The sequence below is a fragment of the Candoia aspera genome, chromosome 1, assembly GCF_035149785.1.
Source record: "Candoia aspera isolate rCanAsp1 chromosome 1, rCanAsp1.hap2, whole genome shotgun sequence".
Classification (NCBI taxonomy): Eukaryota; Metazoa; Chordata; class Lepidosauria; order Squamata; family Boidae; genus Candoia; species Candoia aspera.
In genome coordinates this window covers 16,511,130-16,522,321 of record NC_086153.1, presented here as the reverse complement: position 1 = coordinate 16,522,321, position 11,192 = coordinate 16,511,130, and positions in this window count along the sequence as shown.

The following is an 11,192-nucleotide window of genomic DNA, read 5'->3' as shown; positions in this document are numbered from 1 at the left end:
TTGGAAAAATCTGTTGGATCAGTAGATGATAGCAAAGAGATGAAGCAAACCCATCTAGATTTTTTTTTTTGCAATCTAATTATAGGAGTCCTAGTTACATTCTCCTTGTTTTCTCTTCAAAGTGGTCAAGGTGATACTAACCTGGCCCACCACCTATTCTGTGATCACAACAATCCTGCAAGATAGTTTGAGCTGGCAGAGAATTACTGTCTTCCCCTAATACCTAGCCCAGGGTTAACAAAACACAACCGCTGTGCTCACATAACATGCTGTGCTATAATATATCATAGAGTCAGGGGCATGTGCTGGTGGGAGGTGGTGTGTAAAAAATCCAAATGACAATTGCAACCACATGATTGAAACTCTGCTCTTTATATACATTACACACATTGCACATATGTAAAAAGGTGGCACCACTTCAATTGTGTTGTCAAGAAAGCCCTCTTGAATGTTTTGACCCCACTCCCACCCCATGGCTACTTCCACCCCATGGATGCTTCCATGTAGGGCCACTGGACCTGGAGTGCCAAATCTGGACAACCACTGAGTGGAAGAAAAAAAGATTCAGAAAAATTCCTTACTGCCATCTAATATTTCTTCGGATTTTTGTGGCCCAGCTATGGCAGTTGTATTCGTCCAACTTATTCCCAGCCCATGAGTGATGTAGGCTTAAAGCATCCTTTGCTATATTGGTATTAGAGCTTTTCCTCACTTTTATCTCATTATGGCAAAACATGTCCTGGCAACCTCTTCTTTATGCTGTGCCCTCATGACATTACTGTTATCTGATCCTGAACCTGTAACCAAGGCAGCCTTAAGCTGCCCTTAAATGTACTGATGTTAAAGTAGTGTTTCCCTCTTATCCTGCCACAGGTTTTGCCATGAATACAATCTCATGTGCTTCACCAAGCTTTCTGTCAGTGGTGTAATCAGGTGACCCTTCGGGGTGGAATTGGCCCTGCTTCCATTGGCTGCTTTAAGGCATTACAGTACAGTACAGTACTGGCAGCCCCACCAGGTAGACCAGACCAGGAAATCAACTCCATAGGAAGAATAAAAATACTTTTATTGAGATTGGCTATATCTCGCAAATCTGCATAGCTTGCAAATCTGAATATGCTATACCTACTCCCCTTTCTTATATGTCAGTAAATTTGGGAGGTGTCTGCCTGAGCCACTTCTGAATATTATCTTGTTTCTCAGGGCTTAAAAAACGTTTCAGCACCTTTTGCCTAGGTAATGGTTCTTGTGTATTTTCATCAAGGTCATCCTCCTTGCTCTCTATAGTTGTGGGCAGACCAGTTCCTGGTTTCCAGGGTCATTCTGCTTTGCACAGTAGGAGAGTTCGCTTCTTTCAACCTGGGCTATTGTATAACCACCAGTTCTCTACGTGGACCCCTGGCTCAGAGACCTGGATCAGCGTGAACAGCAGCTAACAAGCAGTGGCAACAGGATGGAAACTCCCCAGTGAAGCAGAAGGGAGAGAGCCATCATTACAACTTTCCCTGCACCTAGCATTTGTTCTGCTTTCGAACACAGGTTTAGTGCTCTTCTGAAATAGCACTAAAACTCTGTCTAAGAGGAGACCAAATTTTGAATGCACCCAAATAAAATACATATGCAAAACCAGAGCCAATTTTAATAGATGGCCAAACTTGCTGGTTTAGCCACCAGCCAATATTCCCTCATCCCCAGCTTGAGTTCTGGCCCCAGTCCTAGCTTGGGTCTAAGGAGAATGATTGGTGGATATTTTCTCATTGGCTAGTGATATTTTTTGCTTGGCCTGCACTCAGTAAATAAGAACAGCACCTTTTACCAATATCATGCCCATGGCAGGACAGGGATTGGCTGGGGAGATAGCACATTTTATGCCACTATACTTTTCTGCCAGCATTTGGTTGATAGCATTTTAACTTGACTGTGAGGAAGAGCCATTAAAGTAGCAATTTCATCCTTATTCTGCTTCCATCCAAAGGCAGTACCAAGGTGTGTAAAATCTGCTAAATTTTGACATCCATTACATTGGAGCAGAGTTCTCAACCTCAACAACTTTAAGATGTGGGGACCTCAACTCCCAGAATTCTCCAAGAAGCATGGATGGCTGGGGAATTCTGGGAGTTGAAGTCCACACATCTTAAAGTTGCTGAGGTTGAGAAACACTGCAATGGAGGGAACTCAGATGACTGGCAGTTTCTGGAAACAGAAGCAAAAGAGACAGGATGAAAATCAGCAATGAGGGTAGCAAGTTTGGTCTAGTGCTTAAGGCACCAGGCTAGAAACCAGGAGACTGAGAGTTCTAGTCCCACCTTAGGCATGAAAGCCGGCTGGGTGATCTTGGGCCAGTCACTCTCTCTCAGCCCAACTCACCTCACCTCACAGGGTTGTTGTTGTGGGGAAAATAGAAGGAGGAAGGAGTATTAGGTATGTTCACCGCCTTGAGTTATAAAACAAATGAACAATAAAGGCGGGATAAATAAATAAAATGTCAGGTGAATGCTGTATATAGTACATAGTTTTCTGCCAAATGAAGGATGGGTGGAAAACATTTCAATTCAGCACAGGGGAAAGGCCTCCTGCCCAACATTAGCTGGTATACCAGACTGGTGGTTATTCAGATGTATATTAATAATTCAAATATATAGCATTATTGTATATTTACATAATTTAAGTTAAACAGTTGTTTTTCAACATGGTATATTTCATTATGGTGATATAAAAGTGAAATGAGAAATACATGCTAACAAATACACATTAACTTATAGGCAATAGACCTGGAAGGCAGGGATTAATTTCAAATCTTCTAATGTTACTTCATCATTCTTTTTGTCACATTTATTTTTCTTCTTTACAGGGCAAAAATGTAAGCTGCAAATTCACACAAACACACACACATCTGTATGAAACTCATACTCAACTTGAATTATATTCTGTCTTTACAAACAGTTTTTCTAATGGTTTGTTCCTGCCTCACTACGTATGAAAAAATGATTTCTGTATTCACTTTTATATATCCAGTGCTTCAGCAATGGAGGGAGCCACTAAGCGTAGATTGCAAAAAATGAAGGTAACAAAATGACAAAGCAAACAAACAAAGAGAACTAAATTGAAACTGTATTGCTGAACAAGAGTCCATAATCCTGTTTGTTTCTATCTGGAAGCGACTTTTGGACTATTTGCTTGTAACGCAAAAAATGAAGTTTTGATTTTGGGTTTTGATGATTAAAAGAAAATAAAAAAAAATAAAAAAGTTCATAGTCCTGCTAGTATGATGGATTTTAGATATTTAATTCCGATCTCATTTGAACTAGGTTAGTCCGCGTTCTGAAGGAATAATAATGCTATGAGACAAGAGTGGAAGTTATAAAAGTTAACTCCTGCTTCACATCATATGTGAGCTTCTCGTCACCACTATTTAATTATGGCAAACTAGGATAAAATAAAGTCATCAGGATCTGAGACCTCCAAATGTGAAAAGCTGGCTAGTCCCGAGCTCTAAGGTCAATACCCATGGATATAATAAAGCTATAAACAGCAAGAAATTCTGAGATGCCATTATGCCCCAACAGTAGGGGATATACTATACTGAGATCTTGATGGAGAATACTGTCATCAACTTACTGCAGGCATGACAAAGAAGACATCTGAAATAAAGCAGTGAAGACTTCTTATGACTTTCATCAGAGGTTAGCACTGTCTGAGATACAGGTGGGCAAGTCAGCTCTGTCCCTTTAGCTAAAACTCAACGGTGTCAATCTGAAGGAAGTTCTACATGCTTAGGATCTGGAATTAGAAGCCCATATGTATGAAAGAGAACTTTTTCATTGTTCCTTCAGTAGAAGTTCATTGAATGAGGATACAAAACTGAGGTTTTGTTCCTTGGATGAGGAATACCCTAATTCAAGAAGGATACCTGATAGCCATCTCTTTGACAGGTTAGCACTGGGTTAAGATTTACGTGTTTTGTCCTGTATAACATAATTTCTTAGGGCCCAGTATTGTGGTTTGTAGCAATGCTTGCTCTGTTAATATTGTTTTTGCTTATTGTTATTCTTTTATTGATACATTGCTAGCTGCTTTAACACCATTGCTAGCCATCCTTTAATATTTCTGTGGAAAGCAATATATAAGTAGGAAATTAAAATACCGGTAGGCAATCAGGATCCTTCCCCAGGGATGCAAATCTGTCAGCTCCACTAGATGGACCAGAACAGAAAATCAACTCCACGGGAAGGCTAAAACTATTTTTATTGTGATTGGCTATTATAACAGAGTATCACAAATCTGATCGTGTTGTACCTCCTCCTCCTCCTCCTCCTTATAGTTCAGTGAAGTAGGGAGGCATCTGTCTGAGCTGCTTCTGAATGTTATCTGGCTGTTCTGAAAAAATGCTTCGGCCCCTTTTACCTAGGCAACAACCCCTGCGTATCTCTGTCAAGGTCATCTTCTTTACTCCTTACAAAGTCCTACAGTTGTGGCTGATGTGCACAATATCATTTGGAAATGGTATGCAGAGTACGATCTAGAAAATCCCTTGGCACTGAAAGATATGTCTCTAGAAAAATGGTCTATATTTTCATCACCTCTCTCAATTTATCTCAGCTGCCACTCAGCTATATGTGGAAAATACCTCTCAAGCTATTTTAATTGCCCATTTTTGTCCCATTTCCCTGATTTTCACATTCTGTTCTACCCTGTTATTATGGTAGTACATTTCTAAGAACGTGATAACAATATTCAGAGACTATAGATAACATGTACAAATGGAAAGCAGGAAGGCTGAGATTAATCCCAAGGAAACATCAGGCAATCTATCACCTCTGAATATACCAACAGCCCTCAGAGATGTGAGACAAGTCATAGAAAGCAAACATACAATAAACACACTTGGTACCAGGGGTAGTTCCAAGCCAGAAGGCCGGCTTACAAGCCTGTCATGGGAAAGGTGGCAGGAAATTAATCTACTTGCTAACCTGGGGCTTCCTGGCAATAGCTCATTTTAATAGGAGTCAGAAGCTCCACCTGCTCCTGTCTCTCTGCTTGGTCCAGATTAAGACCTGATGCTTCTCCTGTTCTTTGGTATCCTCATAACACCAGTGGCTTCATGTAGCCTGCTGTTTACTTGTTAATGGCTTTCAGTAATGATGTGGAGGAGATCCAGGATTTCATTAAAAGTCCCTGTTAGGATGTGGTGTCCTCCAGTATTGCAGCTAAAAGTGGTGAAGGATCTACAACAATGCTTCGCTTTTCAGAGTTGCTGGGCGTGGCTAGAATTTGACAGACCTGACAGCTCGTGATGGCGGTGGACAGCTGTAATCTCACAAGCTCCGTGGTGGTTTGGAGCTACCACTTAAATTTTCTATAGTACCTCATAGTAGGGGTGGGCACTTGATGCTTTAGACTTCGCAAATTTACTTCTTATCCCACTTTCTCCTGACTCTAACAAAGATGCATTAAAATACTGTAGTCAATCATCTTGGAGCTCAAATGCTGGCAAAGATGCGTTAAAACACACATAAAGCACATACAATCTATGAAACTTCAAACTGGATCTATTTTTAATTCTTTCAAACTGGGGCTTAGAAGAGCACATGCCTTGTCTGCAAGTCACTGGTTCAATCGCCAGCATCATCAGTTAAAAGCTTCTTAGTGAAAAGGGCCAAGAAAGCATTCTTCTTAAAAGCCACTGCCTGTTAAAAGAACACAATTAGAGAGAACAGTGATTCAGAGCCTCAGTTTCGTAGATTCCTCTCAATCGGTCGTGTCTTCCACAAACCACATTGATGCCAAAATGGCAACATGCAAGCAGTGATGTAATTGCGCTGCGCCACTGGCCACCCCTTTCCCAGGGGCAGACAACCACAGACCTCCACCACCCATTTTGCACTTCCCAGATCTCTCCTGAAGTAGGAGAGGCCCATATTTTGGAGGTCCTTTTTGTGTTTTGTGGTATTTTAAATGTTTTGAAGGGCACAACTGGCTTTGAGCCTTATCCAGGCTTGACATCAGGGGTGTCTACAAGGAGGGGTCAGAAAGATCAAGATGGCAGCTTTGATCACAAAGTCATGGCTACCATCCTGACTTTTTTTCCACCATCCCCCTTCATGGACGCCCCTGCTTAAGGCTCCCATTTCACTCCTTAAAATGCTCCCCAAAACAAAATAGCACATTTTTTCTCTCATTTGCAGACCCAAAACAAAAACCAAAGCTAAAATGTTGATCCTGCCCACTCTGGTGACATTTTGCCACTACTGACCACACACCCTCTGCAACCCATGAAATCAAATTAAAGTATCCCCCAAAAAATTGCCTACCTGTGCTCTAAACCATGGTTTGCTCAATTATGGTTTCTAAACTGGCAACAGTTGGCTAAGAGCATACATTGCCATAGGACAAGCCACAGTTTTAGGTTGCACACAAAAAACTAAGCCAAAATAAACAAGCCACAGCATAGCTTAATATGAAATGTGAACCTAGACTTAGAAGAGCTGTTAGACCACAATCTTTGTTTTGGGGGCAAGATCTGCTTGAAGAGAGATGTTCCTTGGGAAGAAAAATAACACTATAGGTTCATCCTCATGACCCCTAACTGCAGCACAACCATGCCCTAGTAACCATTTTGATATGATAAATCTTCCTGATGTTACCCTTGTTTTATCCTCAGCCCAAAGCTGAAGGAGCTTAAAGTTCCAGTTTTAAAGTAGTGTTTTCCCTCTTCTCCCAACAGAATTTCTGCTGCAGACACAATCCAGGATGCTTCATTGACAATGTGGCTGATCACAGTCACGGTTGGGATCTGCCTAGCTCCTACCGGCTACTTTAGATTACTGTTGGCATATATCCTCCAACCCTGTGGCTGGACACTGCCCTTCCATAGCCATTTTGATTTGGGCTGCAAAAGGTCTGGACACTTGACCCCTGCAGTCATCTGCCCATAATGTCTGCCTGGTACCTTCTGAAGCACTTGTCAAGTCTTATGTGGGTTTAGCAGTCTTGAGAGTGTGCTAGTCCTGTGCTGCACAGATGGTTTATTTAAAGTGGGAAAGAGAGAGAGGTTTTGCCAACTGTGGGTTGCGGTTCTGTCATCGTTGGGTGCATTATGTTTTCTGCTACCTATAAGGTGCTTTGTGTGGCTGTACTTTTTACTGTTTTTATTGTTGGGGGGGGCATTTTGTCCACTTCGTTCTGTCTCTATCAGCAGCTATCAACAGGCTACTTCTGGATGCTGCCAGCTACAAAGACAGAACAGGACTAGCTGTCAGCATTACAATTCCTTGGTAGCATTGGCCTAGGATGGAGCCCTTATGTAATTGTCATTCCCTCCTGCTTCACCCCACCTCCTCTGCAACCTTTCAGACAGACAGACAGATGCTTCTGAAGTATACTAAACTCATGATCAGAAATAATCCAAATGACAGGTCATCGACGTGTCTTCCTATCTATGACCTGCTAGGCAATTTGACAGGTGCTGAAACATGCTGTTCCAAGCACCCAGTTGCTTAACTTCAATCCACCCCATACAGTTAGTGCTCATTTAGTGACCACAATTGGGACCGGCAACTGGGTCATTAAGCAAACTGGTCACTAAGTGAAACCATGATTGTGCTTGCAATTTTATTTCAGCTTCCCTTTGCTTTACAGACCTGCAAAGGTTATAAATGTGAGGCTTGGTCATAAAGTGACTTTTTCATCAGTGTCGTAACTGTGAATGGTCATTAAATGAGATAGTCACTAAATGAGGACTACCTGTATTAAGCAAAGTGTTGTTCTCCCCTGTAAGGTTAACAATGGGAGGGAAAACAAAGCTGGGGAAATCCACCAATCTCTTTCCTCAACTTGTTCCACTTTAAAACAGTAACTTCAGGAAACATTTCTGGCTTTATTACTTGGCAGAATAGGGCTTGGCAATCAGGGCAGTAAATGTTCTGCTGGCATACTTTTCTGCATCTCAAAGGTTAGCACTTTTACATCACTGTCTGGTTCTGCCCTAAGAAAGAACAACAATTTTGATTATGCCTACCAGTGACTACCAACTACTCAGCAGACCAAGCAATGATATAGGTCACCTGGATACCAATTACCCTTTTAAAGTTTGTTGTTTATTCGTTTAGTCGCTTCCGACTCTTTGTGACTTCATGGACCAGCCCACGCCAGAGCTTCCTGTCGGTCGTCAACATCCCCAGCTCCCCCAGGGACGAGTCCGTCACCTCTAGAATATCATCCATCCATCTTGCCCTTGGTCGGCCCCTCTTCCTTTTGCCCTCCACTCTCCCCAGCATCAGCATCTTCTCCAGGGTGTCCTGTCTTCTCATGATGTGGCCAAAGTATTTCAGTTTTGCCTTTAATATCATTCCCTCAAGTGAGCAGTCTGGCTTTATTTCCTGGAGGATGGACTGGTTGGATCTTCTTGCAGTCCAAGGCACTCTCAGAATTTTCCTCCAACACCACAGTTCAAAAGCATCGATCTTTCTTCGCTCAGCCTTCCTTATGGTCCAGCTCTCGCAGCCATATGTTACTACAGGGAACACCATTGCTTTAACTATGCGGGCCTTTGTTGTCAGTGTGATGTCTCTGCTCTTCACTATTTTATCGAGATTTGTCATTGCTCTTCTCCCAAGGATTAAGCGTCTTCTGATTTCCTGACTGCAGTCAGCATCTGCAGTAATCTTTGCACCTAGGAATACAAAGTCTTTCACTGCTTCTACATTTTCTCCCTCTATTTGCCAGTTATCAATCAAGCTGGTTGCCATAATCTTGGTTTTTTTGAGGTTTAGCTGCAAGCCAGCTTTTGCACTTTCTTCTTTCACCTTCATCATAAGGCTCCTCAGTTCCTCTTCACTTTCAGCCATCAAAGTGGTATCATCTGCATATCTGAGATTGTTAATGTTTCTTCCAGAGATTTTAACTCCAGCCTTGGATTCCTCAAGACCAGCTTGTCGCATGATGTGTTCTGCATACAAGTTGAATAGGTAGGGTGAGAGTATACAGCCCTGCCGTACTCCTTTCCCAATCTTAAACCAGTCCGTTGTTCCGTGGTCTGTTCTTACTGTTGCTACTTGGTCGTTATACAGATTCTTCAGGAGGCATACAAGATGACTTGGTATCCCCATACCACTAAGAACTTGCCACAATTTGTTATGGTCCACACAGTCAAAGGCTTTAGAATAGTCAATAAAACAGAAATAGATGTTTTTCTGAAACTCCCTGGCTTTTTCCATTATCCAGCGGATATTGGCAATTTGGTCTCTAGTTCCTCTGCCTTTTCTAAACCCAGCCTGTACATCTGGCAATTCTCGCTCCATGAACTGCTGAAGTCTACCTTGCAGGATCTTGAGCATTACCTTACTGGCATGTGAAATGAGTGCCACTGTTCGATAGTTTGAACATTCTTTAGTGTTTCCCTTTTTTGGTATGGGGATATAAGTTGATTTTTTCCAATCTGATGGCCATTCTTGTGTTTTCCAAATTTGCTGGCATATAGCATGCATTACCTTGACAGCATCATCTTGCAAGATTTTGAACAGTTCAGCTGGGATGCCGTCTTCTCCTGCTGCCTTGTTATTAGCAATGCTTCTTAAGGCCCACTCAACCTCACTCTTCAGGATGTCTGGCTCTAGCTCACTGACCACACCGTCAAAGCTATCCCCGATATTGTTATCCTTCCTATACAGGTCTTCTGTATATTCTTGCCACCTTTTCTTGATCTCTTCTTCTTCTGTTAGGTCCTTGCCATCTTTGTTTTTGATCATACCCATTTTGGCCTGGAATTTACCTCCAATGTTTCTAATTTTCTGGAAGAGGTCTCTTGTCCTTCCTATTCTATTGTCTTCTTCCACTTCTGCGCATTGCTTGTTTAAAAATAATTCCTTATCTCTTCTGGCTAACCTCTGGAATTTTGCATTTAATTGGGCATATCTCCCCCTATCGCTGTTGCCTTTTGCTTTCCTTCTTTCTTGGGCTACTTCTAGTGTCTCAGCAGACAGCCATTTTGCCTTCTTGGTTTTCTCTTTCTTTGGGATGTATTTTGTTGCCGCCTCCTGAACAATGCTGCCAACTTCTGTCCAGAGTTCTTCCGGGACCCTATCTACTAAGTCCAGTCCCTTAAATCTATTCTTCACCTCCACTGCATATTCCTGAGGAATATTCGTGAGCTCATATCTAGCTGATCTGTGGGTCTTCCCTAATCTCTTTAGTCTGATCCTAAATTGTGCAAGAAGAAGTTCATGGTCTGAACTACAGTCAGCTCCAGGCCTAGTTTTTACCAACTGTACAGATGTCCGCCACCTTTGGCTGCAAAGGATGTAATCAATCTGATTTCGGTGTTGTCCATCTGGTGAAGTCCATGTGTAAAGCCGTCTCTTAGGTTGTTGGAAGAGAGTGTTTGTTATGCAGAGTGAATTGTCTTGGCAAAATTCTATCAGCCTATGTCCTGCTTCGTTTTGTTCTCCCAGGCCATACTTACCTGTAATTCGAGGTGTCATTTGACTGCCCACCTTAGCATTCCAGTCTCCTGTGATGAAAATAACATCTCTTTTAGGCGTGTTGTCCAGTAGGTGCTGCAGATCCTCATAGAACTGCTCTACTTCAGCTTCTTCAGCATTTGTGGTTGGGGCGTATATTTGGATCACTGTGATGTTAGATGGCTTGCCCTGAATTCGAATTGAGATCATTCTGTCGTTTTTGGGGTTGTATCCAAGCACTGCTTTAGCCACTTGACTATTAATTATGAAGGCTACTCCATTTCTTCTGTGGTCCTCTTGTCCACAGTAGTAGATCTGGTGGTCATTTGATGTGAAGTGGCCCATTCCAGTCCATTTCAGTTCACTGACGCCCAGAATGTCTATCTTTAATCTTGACATCTCACCAATAACTACATCCAATTTGCCCTGGCTCATAGATCTTACATTCCAGGTTCCAATGGTGTGTTGATCCTTAGAACATCGGATTCGCCGTTCACCACCAGCACCGTCGGCCGCTAACCGTCCTTTCGGCTTTGAGCTAGCTGCGTCATCACGACTGGGGCTAGTTGAGCTCATCCTCTGTTCCTCCCCAGTAGCATTTTGACCATCTTCCGACCTGGGGGTCTCATCTTCCGATGGTATACCGACATATCTCTGGTTGTACTGATCCATTTAGTTTTCACGGCAAGAATACTGGGGTGGGTTGCCATTACCATCCCCAGGGATCGCATTTAG